Below are 14,702 nucleotides of genomic sequence, written 5' to 3' on the forward strand. Positions count from 1 at the left end.
TATTTATTGACAATATTGCAATATCATGCTTGATGTCAAATTTTGATTTTAAAACATTAAACATCTTTAATATCCAACTGTACTTTCTTACTAACTTTTTGACAGTCCTGATAGACCAGCATAAACTGCATTTATCTTATGGATTTCCTTCTTTTAGAATAAAGAAAAATATATTTGCTTTCTTTTCCCTAATTATTATTTTATTAATCAGAAAACTTACAGAGCCCATGACCAGGTAATATAGGGAGAAGTATAGATTTAAGAGCTCAATGGTATATATAGCTTACTCAATTACATATCCATTCATCCATCTATCCATTTACCGAATGTCTAACATGTGCCAGACATGTGCTAGAAGCCAGTAGTAGAGGATTCAAATAACTAAGGCATGCTCCTATTTTCAATTGTGATGAGCTTTAAAAATCTAAGTTCTTTTGGTAGTCGCTGAACTTCCTTTTGCCTCTAATCTCCAGCTTCTCCAAATTATCTCTATAGCACCTTGTGAGTTAGCCTCCCAAAGTACAAAGTAGATCATGTCACTGCCCTTCTCAAATCTTTGATTGATTAATCCATTCAATAAATATTTGAGCTCCAACCATTTGCCAGATACTTTTGTAGGTGCTGAAGATGAAACAGTGCTGACAAAAGTCCCTGTCCTAATAGACTTTGCATTCTAATAGGAAAGAAAAACAAACAATATACATGTGTGGTATGTTAGACAGTAATAAGTACTAGGGAATAAGTAAAGGGGAAAGGGGGATAGGAAGTCAGTGTACACATGTGTGTAGCTACATGCTCGGGGGGTGAGCATGTCTAGCCCCTTTCTTGCCTCCCTGCCTCTGCTCACCTATTTGCTCTTCCTGGGAATGTTCCCTCTTTCTTCTCTGCCTACTGGAATTCTTCCTACTTTAAAAACCTCCTTTAAATTAATCTCTCTCAGTGAACCCTTCTCAGATTCATACATAGAATTAAATACTCCATCCTCTGGACTACTAAAGCTCTTCATACTCGTAGCATGTTATTTTTTTCTTCTTATGTGGCTGTTCATCCAAAGTAACTGCAGGTTGAGTATCCCTAATCTGAAAATGCTCTAAAACCCCCATCTTTTTGAGATCTGACATGATGCTCAAAGAAAATGCTCATTGGAACATTCTAGATTTTGGATTTTGGGATTAGGAATGCTCTATTTGTAAGTATACTGTAAATATCCCAAAATTAAAAAAAAAAAATTGAAATCTAAAACACTTCTGGTCCCAAGCATTTCAGATAAGGGATACTCAACCTATACGAAGTACCTAACACAGAGGCTGACACATTACATACGACAAATAAAAGTAAATTGCCTAAGATTAGAATGCTGCCCTAATCTTGTTGCTAAGAAAATGGAGCTTCTTCCTAATGACCAGACACACACACGTATGTATGTGGCCTACCCTGGAGTAGGGGTGTATACGAAGTTCACACAGTGGGGGACACACAAACACCACAAGCAAAGGAGACTGCTCACCTTCAAAGTTCTAATCCACCCTTATTAATCCCCAGCATACTCTTTTGTTATTTGACAAAATTTACATTTATTTTTTACTTCTTCATCTATCTACTTTCCTATCTGCACCTAGCCTTTACACTCAATGTGAAAGAATTGAGCTTTTTTTGGTAATTATAACAACAAATATAAAGAAAGGTCAGTTTTTAAAAGGAACTTGCTTCATCCTTCTATTTATAATAAGCACTTTTACTCACGAATTGCTAGTGTTTTGTTGCAACTCTCAATACTAGAGGAAACTGAATGTTGTTTTAGATAGTAATGATGTTCTTAAAAGAGGAAAAAGGGTTAGACAATGTGCTTTCTGAAGTCTCTTCCAGCTGAAGACTGATTCCACTACCCCTCTTAAAATAGCACTACTAACTAGTCTGTTAGTCTTTATCCTAGTAGAAATATATCCCAGATGTATGTACAGTTATCTTCATAAATATCTTTTCACTCATTAAAGAAATCCATTTCTAACTGACCTTCAATTTCACACTTTGTAAAAAACTGAACGTGGTTACAGAATGCAAAATTACTTAGCCCAAATGGGTGAATCATCCATCTGTGCATTTGGTTCAGTCACTTTAGGTATATATCTATCTCTCTACATTAGATATTATAAACACCATGTATATATTATTTCCTACCTTGTATGGATACACATACAGTGTACGTAGTTTAAGTGATACACATTCTGAAAAGATTACTAAGGCTTGATATATAACCAGAGTATGAACCCAAAGCTTTGAACCATTACTATCAAGCGAATATCATTTTCTCCAAGTCTGTTAAAGGTAATATTTACACATATCTAACAATCCATCCCCATACTGTAACCAAGATGTCTCTTATGACAGACCTTAATCTAGATGGGATCCCAGAGGATCTCAAATTAGAAGAACATCAGATAGGCACAGAAAACTGGAAAATAAGAAAGTCATTTCTCTTAAGCTGATTTCTTAGTCTTAACTCCAACTTAATAACTCTTATAGGGCTAAACTAGTCAAATGAGAGACTTCTAAATGTCCAACAAAGGAAAACAGGTAGATTATTAGTTCTGAGTTTGGTTTGGAGATTATTCAATTTTCTTGCCGCTGATTTTCTTTGGTTGTGGATTACATCACAAGAAAAGTGGACAGGGATCAGAAAAGGAGCATGGAGGACATATAACATTCACTGCTATGTAGTTTCCCTCTTTCTGGACATTTGGATTATATTTTCCCACTTCCTTGAAGTTATGTGACTTGCTGGAGCCAATAAGATGGGAGCAGAAGAGATATGCACTTACAGTTGTAAGAATTTAAAATTGCTAAGCTCAGTCCTCTGGCCTGTCCTTTGCTGTGGAACCATGTGTTAATGTGGAACTCCAAATTTGAATTGGCAAATGGGAGGAAAGCTGACCTGGAGCATTGCCAAGATCTGCAGCAAACCTTGAGTGGAAGGATGAGCTTTTGGAGGATCCCTTCGGATTATTAGTTTCTGAATTACTGGTAGAATTCGATTATCTCTATTTTTCACTCCCTCCTATTATGGATAGCTAAGAATTAGTTGTAGTAATATAAATGAAAATAAGACCACTTAAAAAGTTTTATGTCCAATCATCTAAAAAATCCTACATGAAGATAAAAATAGTAAATAATAAATATATTTTATGTATTTACATATGATATATAATTACATATATATGTGTGTGCATATATATGTATATAATTTTAGTCTCTGAAGAAGTTTTAAAATTATTTTATTCAACACAAACACATTTGGCTCCAACTCAGATCAGGCAATTTTCCAAATAACCTTCTTAAAATAGAGTATTTTAATCATTACTATTAATAATTCACTATTCTATAACTATAGTCCTCTATTGTGTAACTAACCAGTTTATGTGGTAGTGATGGTCATGCAAAGTAGCCAAGTTGCTTATTTGTGAAGGCTTTTTAATTTCATAAAGATGTGTGAAGAGTCTAAGTTAGCCCTCTGGGAAAATCAGAATTTAAAAGACTTCCTCTGCTGTTTGCCAAAGTCTAGTCAGTCAATTCTACACCATAAGCAGGCAGTATGGGCAGTTTCAATCTCCTTCTCACATTTCCTTCAAAGATTTTGTCCATTTGTATGTTATTCTGGTTCTTTTAGGAAAGCCATTTTGAAGAAATCCATCTCATTCTCTGAGTAGTAAAATCTAACACAACTCCTTTTGGCTGAAGAACTTCATTGGCAAAGGACCATAATGTGGACGGTAAAAAGAATGCTTTGAAAGAATTATCTGCTTCCTGAGTAAAGTTAAGTTTAGCTGTTTTAATAGTAAAAATTTTAACAATAAAAGATGAAATGGGCATGAAATGTCCTGTCATTTAAATATGCTTTTGTCATAAGTATAGTACTTGAGTTACATGGGGTGGTAGATTGAACTGTGTTTCCCAAAAAGATACATCCAAGTCCTAACTCCAGGTACCTTTGAATGTGACCTTATTTAGAAATGGGGTCTTTGCCAATGTAATCAAGTTAAAATGAGGTCATGCTGGACTAGGGTAGGCCCTAATCCAACGACTAATGTTCTTATAAGAAGAGCAAATACAGACAGAGAGGAACAACATGTGAAGATTACAAGCCAAGGAATGCCAAGGATTTCCAGCAACCACTAGCAGCTAGCAGAGAGGCCTGGAACAGATTCTCCCTCAGGGTCTCCAGACACCTTGCTGACACCTAGCCAACACCTTGATTTGGGACTTTGGCCTCCAGAACTAAGAATAAATTTCAGTTGTTTTAAGCCACCCAGTTTTTGGTATTTTGTTAAGACAGCCCTAGGAAGCTAATATACATGGTCATGTACTTATATTTCAGTCATAGTATTTGCTGATGGTGGAACATGGGGAAAGAAAACACCTTTGAAGGGTGACTATGCAAAACCCAAGGCAGGACATGATGGTCTATAACTGAGAGAAATAAAGCCAAAGATTCCACATGGGAGATGGTTTCAAGACATAGCATCTAAATATTTAGCTAAGGTAATTATATTTGATGTAATTAAATACATTTTAGATAAATAATAAGACAGCTTCGTAATCAGACTTTAAAAAAACAACAGAAACAAAGTACAGATTTACAAAAATTAATTCTTGGAATTATGGTATTTTGCTAATTTTCAAATCTTAATTCTAGTTAAAAGTTTCACTAACATTTGATGGTAAGCACAATCAATTCTGAACAACTACTTTTCATATTTTGTACTTTTCTTTTGTACTTAAGTTTCCTTTTTGTTTCAAAAATAGTAATTCTTTATTCTTATTTGATTTTTTTTCAGATTTATTTTGGTAGTAATCCCAGCTCTTACTCATTCCATCTGTTCCATGGAAAAATCTTTTCCTGATTCTGAATTGTCCATTTTCTTTATAAATTCCCTCTATCCATTTATAAAAATCAGGAAATCCTCTTTCTCAAAATAGTATTTATTCAAGTAACTGCAGTCATAACATTGTACAAAGAAGAAAAAAATCACTGCTATATTACTAAAAATATTAATTAATGAAATAACCACATATGAAATGAATCCTCAAATAACCTTCCCTACTTAATTCCTTCCCATCAGCACTAAAATCTTTGCCTTCAGTCTCTCATTAGTCAATAGATGTGACCACCTAATGATGTCTGGCAATACAATGAAAATATAATGCAAATGGTAGTAAAGTGACATTACAAGCCTTGCAAAGACTTACTTACCTATGTTGTTAATTATCCTGCCTTTTAGTTTTATATTTTCATGCTTCAAAATGTTCTGGATACAAGAGAACACACAGCAGAAATGTTATACTTTTCAATAATAGTGGCAGCATTCCCGGTGACATATGCCTTTCCCGAATATGCTATTCCCTCATTAAGAGGTGGAGTCTGTGTCATCTTGCCTTATATCTGAGTGGGCTTTTGTGGTTGCTTCAACTATTAGAGTATGGCGGAAGTGATACTGTGGTAATACTGCTTTCACCGGCCTTTCTCTCTGAGAACATACACCTCGGGAATCCTAAGCTTCTTACCATGTAAGAAGTCTGGCCACCCTAAAGCCATTATGCTGGACAGACCATGTAAAGGTACCTGAGAAAAAGACATCCTCAGGGAGCAGGAGTGTAAACTGTTCAAGCCTCCAACTGCTGGAGTCTTCCCAACCCAGAAACCAAACAAATGAATAAGCTTTCAGAAGACTACAGACCAGCCACTATCTGGCTGCAATTCTGAAAAATCCTGAGCAAGAACCACCCTGTCAACCCCAGAATCATGAGAAGTAGTAATAAACTGGCTGTTTTTGTTTAAGTGACTAAATATAGGTGGCTGGTTATGCAGCAACAGAAAATCAACAGATTTTTATACCTGGAAGTGGGGTGCTGCTATAACAAAACCTAAAACACGGCAGTGGCTTTGGGACCAGGCAGATGTTGGAAGGGCCTTGACAAGATAGCTAATAGAAGTTTGGTGGCCTTCAAGGAGGCTGTTGGTGAGAACTTAAAGGAAGGTTAAGAAAATATTATTGGAGCTGGAGAAAAGGGAATCTTTATTTTATAGTGGGAGAAAGTTTAGCAACACTGTTGGTGTGGTGATACGGAAAAAAATATATAACGAAATGATAAATTTACTTGAGATTTCTAGGCAGCATGGTATAATTACCAACCATTTTCTGTTAGCTGTATATAACTGAGATTAGTTTTTCTTTTTTCTTAAACGAACTGTTTAATTTTCTAGATTAATTTACCCCAGGGGGTAAACTACGAAGTTTGACCTCCAAATTGCAAAATATTGACAATTCATAAAGACAGAAACCCTAAGAACCTCCACGGAAAGGGATCCTAAGGGTCTGGGATCAGGGTGGAAGGAATATATTGTTGACTTAAAATTTGTTTACACAGATGTACTAAGTCGAGATTCCGGATTCAACGTATTAGTTTGAGTGGCTGGTAGTGGCTCTAACAGGTTGGTTGGCTGACTGAAATCCAAGCCCAAAGGTACACTACAATAAATGAAGGTGAAATTCTAGAACTTCCTTGGTATACGGTTGAGGAAAGTATTCATATGCTTAAGGCTATCAAACGCTAAGGTTAATTTATCTCATGTAAGATTTGTCTAGCCACCCCTTAACTTTGTCCTCAGGAGGGTCCTGAGAACATTCCCTTTACCAATTCTGTATAAAATGCATTCTAGTGGGGGGCTCTGGCATCCCTGAAGAGCTCACTGGTGGCTATTCTCTGTGGGCCAAGCATGACAGTGGGTACTGCTGCCATTGAACTGGAATCCCTCAAGTAAATGGAGAAAATGACATCTTGGGGTGACAGAAGCCAAGTGGCAGCACTTAACCACCAGGAACAAGGTGGGTGGGGTGCTAACACCACACCCAATTCCAACAATTTTTGTTTGAAACTCTAATTTCATCATTAGTAGAACATATCCTATGTCATCAGATTGTGCTTGACAGCTTTATAACTTCATATTTAACATTTCTTCCCCACTCTACTTTTACTCCACATTCTTACACTTATTCTTACTTTCAAGATCACTAGAGATTAAGTTCATTCTTTCTCTAATTCTGTTTTTAATGATCTTCCCTATACACCATTCTATTTTTTCCTCCTACTAGCTCTAATTATTTCATTAGAAATGATTTTAAAAATTAGAAAGTATACGATCATTATTTTGGTCATAACAAGAAAATAAAATCCATAGTGGAAAGGCATATGAAGTAAAAAAACAACAAAAAACCCAAACATGTTAAAAAAAAAAAAAAGCTGATGTAGAACAAAGATTAAAAATAACAGGAAACTTAAATATAGAGAAAAAGGTATTATAGTAACTGATTTTGATATCTCAATCAAGTCTTGCCATCTCCTTTTACTTTTGAGTCTTATTCATTTTGGTTTCCTGTTTCTCACATTAGCTCAGGGCACTAAAGAATCAAAATTTCTCAATCTCGATTGTATTAATTAAGAAAAAAATTGGCAATAGGTTAGAATATCAATCTAAAATAAAAGTTAAATTTGAGAGAAACACAATTAGGTTAACAAAATGAATAAAAGTGCAATGGAAGATGGTTGGATTGACAGGGGTCTGAAAGAATAAGATATAAAGATTGTAGCTGGCTATCAAACACACGCACATACACACAAGAATGGATGCAGATTATTTTAACAGAAGTACAGGGATTAGAAAATAGAAAGTTATAGTCTAAATTCATTTGGCACTTACCATCCTGGAGTATTCTATTTTGTTCCAGACAATACATTTTATGAGAAATATTACAGTTTGATAGGGGAGGGGGACCAGGGAAAAGAGATAAACTACATTATATAAGAAATGGTTAAAAACACTGACAGCACTCAAGTTGGTTTCAAAAAATGGTAAGAGCAAGTCAGAGAACTTTAAATATTTGAAAGGCTATCAAACAGTTCTAGAAGGATTGCTGTAAGCACGTAAGGTATGTATAAAAAGCACCGGAATAAAAAAGAATGTTCTTAATAACTGCAGCTTAAAATGTTTAAGTGAATTTTAAGAATTGCAGAGATCATCATCAGGATTAATTAAATAAATTGAAAGGAGGCTAGATTCCTAATTTTTTTTTAGCAATTTAGCTATGTAAATAGAATATAATGTCTTGTGAAGCAGTAAAATTATTGATACAAGTGTTTTAAGTTGAAAGATGGATGAGTGACTACCTTTTTCAAGTGGAGTTGGAGGAAATTTTACCTTGAACGGAAGGCTAGGCAATGAGACCTCAAATGGTGTTTTCAAACTCCAGGTCAATGACTCAGATTTACTATGTGCTGGCCTGAGAACTCTTTCCCTTGGCAAGTTACGTAACCCATAATATCATATTCCTCAATTTAAAAAAAAAATTAAGTACAGTGGATAACATATTTAATTCATTCCAGTTCATTCATTATGCAAAACTACCATCAAGGACAGGATTACTCAGTTGTAAAGCTATGGTCCTCAACCCCTGGGCTGCAGGCCACCGGTCAGTGGCCTGCTAGGAATCAGGCTACTCAGCAGGGGGTGAGTGGCCTGCAAGCTAACGAAGCTTCATCTGTATTTATAGCCACTTCTCATCCCTTGTATCAGCTCTACCTCTTATCAGATCAGTGGTGGCATTAGATTCTCAAAGGAGCGGGAACCCTACGTTACGGTTGCTCGCTCTTTATGAGAATCTAATGGCTGATGATCTGAAGTGGAACTGAAGCTGTGATGGCGAATGGCTGCAAATACAGAGTATCATTAGCAGAGAGGTCTGACAGCACAGTAAGTGTAATGTTCTTGAATCATCCCGAAACCACCCTGTCCCCAAGTCCACGGAAAAATTGTCTTCCATGAAACTAGTCCCTGGTACCAAATAGGTTGGGAACTGCTGTTGTAGAGGACTTTAAAAAAACTTGAGTCACCTCCTAGGAGCCAACCATATTCATTACGATATGAATTCATATTCATTATATCCATGTGTGTCTATAAGAACTGTAATGAAAGTAGGGGTGAAGGAATACTCCTTAGGAACAATTTTGGTATTTGGACTTCTAATTACATGCAGTACTTTGAGACATATTTTCTAGGATAGAAAATAATAAGCAAAAGTAAACCTAGTAGAGCAAAAATGGAAAATTTAAGTATAAATTCCTTTTATGTAAACTAAACAAATATAAAAAATAGGCATAAAAGATAAAGTGGAAGTTATTAATTATAATATCAACACTTAGTTCACTCAGTCTTAAGTTTAGCAAATCTAATGGATGTGTAGTGGCGTTTCATTGAGGTTTAATTTGTATTTATCTGGCGGCTAATAATGCTGAGTATCTTTTCATGTGCTCAGTTTTAGAAGTTTCGTTGTTCTCTTCCTATTGAGTTCTAAGTCTTCTTCATATATTCTGGATACAATTCTTTTGTCTGATACACGTGTCGCAAATTTTCTTTTACATTTTGTGATTTGCCTTTATTTTCTTAATGGTATCTTTAAGAAAAAAGACTGAATGTTTTTAATATTAATGAAGTCCAGTTTATCACTTTTTTATTTTTCATGTTTTTATATTTTAGTACAATTAGTTTGTGTACATGTGTGTGTATACATGTACACATGGTTTTACAGTTTTCATGTAGTTTATATATTAATGGGAAATAACCACAATAAAATTGTTCAACTTTGTAAGCTACCTTTTCTTCCCTATAGCCTGTAATTTCTCAGGTTCTACTTAAAAGTAAAGCTACTATTTTACACCATTTTTCAAAAAGGGTATTTGTGGTTTCCATGGGAACACATATATCAATAATAAGGTATTTAAAATGTGCCAAATACATTTACATGCCACTTCTTTTAATGAACAGAATTGATAGTCTAAATAATTACTGCCCACCAAACATCTGAAATTGAGATTATTACCTTCTATAAAGTGCCAATGAATTTAAAATAGAAATCATTACAAAGCTATGCATTTTCTTTTAAAAGCCTTTAACAATTCTCATTCTTCCAGAGTCACTAATGTACAAAAAATATTCTGTAGCTAGCAAGTTTTATATCTCATTTAATATTCATTGTGGTTAAAGCTACTGTAGAGATATCATTCAAACTGCATTTTAAGTTTTTAGTATCTATGTGAGTAGTCAGTCATAATTGTAAACCAACCATAAAATGTGTAATTTGCATTTTTAAGAAATCTTATTCTTAAAAAAAGTGAAAAATCTTAAAATATTTGCTTATATAAGTTGCTTTTCAGAAAGATTTAATGATATCTGCAATTGGCAACAGACTTTTAAATTAAACTCAATGAAAACATCTATAGAATAGAGTTGGTTACCTCTACTGTGCAGGCTTTTAGTAATTCATTAGCTAACTAATCAACTATATGGTTAAATGTTATACTCAGAATGACATGAAGATATTTATGTAGAACATTGGTCTCAAGTAACACTAATGTTACTTTTCGACCTACCACCAGTATTATTTTCTCCGGGTGAAAAAAAAAGACTCAAGAAGCAGGACTGGAAGGGACCTTAACACTTAATTTTATTCCCAATGCAGAAATGCCTCCTAAAACCTACAATGAAGGACAACAGCTGAGTCCTCTAAACAATGCCAGTACTATTAATACTTCTTGAGGTATCAGCATCATTATCAGACAGACCTAACTACTGATAAGGTCTTCTTTATACTGAGTACTCCAATCTGTCTTCCTGTGAATCTCCCCTTCCAGACCCAGTTCTGTGTTCCAAAACTGTAAGAAACATTACAATCTCCAAATCAATTGAACAATAAGAAATCAACATGGAGTTAGGCTCTGGAAAAAACAGATGAGCAAATAAGTAGGTATAGAAATGTTAAATGAACTCAAGCTAGATCTCTTGAAAAAACCAGAAGTAGGCCTAAAAGAATTTAATATATTTTAAGTTCTAAGTTTCTTGTTTGGTTGCCATGGAAACTCATCATAAAAATGATCCTGAATATGAATGTGTTACACATGTATTTGCTAGTCATCAGCACACAAAGGTAAGGAAAGTAGGAAAGTAAGTTATGACATGTTTGTAAATATGAAAATGATTTTAACAGGCCTAATGGTTTTTGAAAAATATTTGTAAAGCATAATCAATGATTCAGACTGAAGTACCACTCCATGTATGTTTTTACAAACAGTGGGTCTTATTAACTTCTCAATAATAAAATGTTGTTTAGTCTGAATTATAAGATTAAAGTTTTAATTTACATGTCCAAGAAAACACATATGTCACTTTGGGGCTTATTTCTCAGAATGAGATTTCCAAATAGCAAGCAATACATAAAAAAAAAAAAATTGAGTCACCAATTGGCCAATGGTTTGCCCTGAACACATTCCCAACTAAGAAATATCAAATAAATCAAAGAAAAGGATATTACTGTATATAAAACTAAGTGGATGAAGACCTTGGTTTGAGAGTATGCACCAAGGAATCAAACTAAATCTTAGACCATGCCCCACCCAAATTTAAACAGTGGTGAAAACAAGACTCTGGGGAGAGAGACGTAACTGTGTCTACTATCATGCCTAGGAACAGGAAATTTGTAACTATGGAAACTCATCTGACAGGTTGCCAAGGCAAACTGGGTGAAAGATTCCCATACTTATATAAGAAAATGGAATAATTTAGTGACTCTAGGTCAAATGACTAAGGTCAACTCACTCAAAGATAAACTGTGGTCATGACTACTTTACCCGAAATAAACCCTTTCGAATGTTTTTCCAATTATTCAATTATCTTTTTAAATATTTTAATTTTTGGCATTTTAAAGCTTTCTAAATCAAAATTCACCTTGAATTTAATTTAGTATTTCTAACATATATTTTTTTGAATTATAACCTATGTTTTATTATTGAGGTCTATTTTCATTTAAATGTTTTCTTCAAATTTAAGGTGTTTCTAAAATAAAATTTTATTTTAATTAAAATGTTAATTCTAATTTCATTTTATTTAAGACATCTGAATACATTCAAAAGCAATCAAAAGTGTGCTAAGTATTCAGTAAATCTGCTCTAAGACACTTCTGGAGCATTAGTGAAGTATCTTAGAAAGCTTTAAACATTAATGAAGGCTGGTGATCTGAGATAAACATCTAAAAGAAAGGTCAAATTTTCTGTGGAATAACTACGAACAGGAGTTAATATAACAGCATGTTTATTCAGGAACTCAAAATTGGGTTACGTGAACTTAATACGTATTGACGCTAAGACAGAAATATAGGAAGTCAGGACCATCATGGAAATTCTAGGATATAAAATTATGGTGCCAATATACAAGGAGGGCTTTGATAATAATCGACGGCCTGAGATAGTCTCCCCATTGGTATTTTCAGGTGAATAAGTAATAACAGATATTATAAATGTCTAGTTGGTGAGATGTTGGGCACTATGGCAGGCACTGAGGTCCCACTGGCTTTGCTTGCATCGTAATATGAAGGTAGCTGCCTAAGGCAACTCTCCATTTCGGTCAGCCTTAATTTAGACAAGGATTCCATAACTCAATCTACTTAAAAAAAAAAAAAAATCACTCAGCAACCCTTACTACGATTTACTGAATGAATGAGTGAACATGTAAGTTTAGACAGATCTGTAACATTTATCTTAAATAATATATTTATATTATTCTCTCAAAAGTCCATGTGTCCTTTACCAATTTTGGATTTTTAACATGTTCAAAGAACCTCAACAAAACAATCTGTCCAGACTAAAATCAAAGTAAAATCAGATTGATTGGCTTAATTCAAAGTAAAATTAGATTGATAATGTCTATGTAAAATTTAATTCACAAATATTAAATAAGTCCATTCTATGAAAACAATTTAGTTGTTTTGTTTTGAACATTTAAAATAGCTCAGTTCTCTGTCTAGATTTCTCTATATTTAAAAAGGAATAGCTCCCAATAAAGAAATAATGAGTGCTTTTAAAGAAAAAAAAACTACTAGGTCATCTGAAATTTGGGAGGAAATTTCATTGTACTTAGCTTACCACTTTTAATTTCACTAGTTCTTTTACTTCTACTTACTGAGTCAATCAAGAGTCACCCCAATTAAGACTTATTATAGTTCCCTGATGGTACTGTGAACTTTACATAAGTCTCAAACAAACCACTCAACATTTAATGTTCTGATTGTATTTTAAGTATGAATGGTCTAAATTAATTCTTTAAAAATGAAGGCAAAAAACACAATATAAGTCAATTAATGGTTAGGGCAATACCTTTTTGCATGAGTTCCCAAGTAGCATAACCCATTAAAACAGTTTGGTTTTATTTTAAGTTTTAACATAAAAACTGAATTAATACTGTGGCTTATGAAGTGCTTTAAAAATATTTTTGGTGGTAATGTTAAAATGCAGAAGTTCATTTCTAGTTATTACGAGTTAATAGTGATAATACTTTGGCAATGATATTATAAACTGGTACCTTTTTCAAAAGTTATTATACCTTGCTCAAAAATAATGATGGGCTATGAAATTTCCAAGCTGTTTGAAACCAATTTTCTAGGTGTTACACAGGTATAAGGATGAAGTGAAACTGTCTTCTCTGTCTCCCCAAATTTCTGATACTACCTTCACCTTGCCTGGGAAACTGATTTATAATTAATTAATTTCACTAACACCACAAGTGAACGCAATTACTGAACAGCCTCTGTACAGAGGAATTTATTAGATATCAAGAAAGGTTACAAAGGAAGTAGTAGCCATAGTTTCTGCTTCTAAAGAGCTTATAATTAAGAAAATAGAAAATTAGGAGAACCCAAAATACATACATATAAGTACAAATAGTGAGTAGGTAATTTTTATAACAACTGAGTTTCTATAATTCAATGCTAAGGATCCAAAAAGAAGAAAGAGGATGAGAGGTTTATAATATAGACTTTTTAGTCTTATGAAAAGCTGTAAATTAGATGCTCTTCTCTCTTGATTGCTCAGAACAGTCTTAAAAAGCCAACATTTAATCCTTTCCTTTTAATCATGTACTTTTTCTTTTGGGATTGATAATGGTGACTAGAATGAAGCCAGCTCTTATCAATCATTTAATCTGCAAAAAAGGAAATATTATAACTTATTGTAAATAAGTTATGCAATAGTTTTTCTTAAGATATTTCTATTTCTCCCACTCGGAGGCAATCCAGCTACAAATCAGAAACAGACAGCAGTGAGAATGGAGGTGAGAAGACTTAACTCCTTTCTGAAAAATCAATTAATACACTGATGCTGGCAACACATACAACATTTCCATACCAATAAAAATATCCCATACAATTAACTCAATTCTTACTGCCTAGAAACCATCACTCCAGGTCCCAGATCAGTTCTGGCTTATACACATAAAGTTTATAATAACTTTTCTTTGAGTATTTCTACAATTTACAGCAAGTCAAAATAACTAAATCTCAATTGTGTTAATTATATAACAAGATTATTGGATCCCATGTGATCCTACTAAGAGTGACAGTAAAAAACATGACTAAAATATTTTTCCTTCATGTACCACACACATACATACCATTTAAAATTTTTATTAAGTATCTACTCTGTGCTAATTACTGTGTTTGATACAGAGATGAATAAAATATATAAAGAGATAATAGCTACTTCTCTGCCATGGGCCACAAAATACTATTTGAGAGGCAAACTCTTTCTAATTTCCACATTTCTCAGGT

General features: G+C 33.8%; 1 protein-coding gene across 1 annotated transcript in view; it reads right to left on the reverse strand.

Moving 5' to 3' along the window:
• The window catches only part of LOC105820096 (nectin-3-like), a 186,293-nt gene that overhangs the window by 55,833 nt on the left and 115,758 nt on the right, over nucleotides 1-14,702 (reverse strand). The gene's annotated exons all lie outside the window — the stretch shown is intronic.

Source organism: Propithecus coquereli, unplaced genomic scaffold (assembly GCF_000956105.1).
Source record: "Propithecus coquereli isolate 6110/MARCELLA unplaced genomic scaffold, Pcoq_1.0 Scaffold506, whole genome shotgun sequence".
In the NCBI taxonomy this organism is placed as follows: Eukaryota; Metazoa; Chordata; class Mammalia; order Primates; family Indriidae; genus Propithecus; species Propithecus coquereli.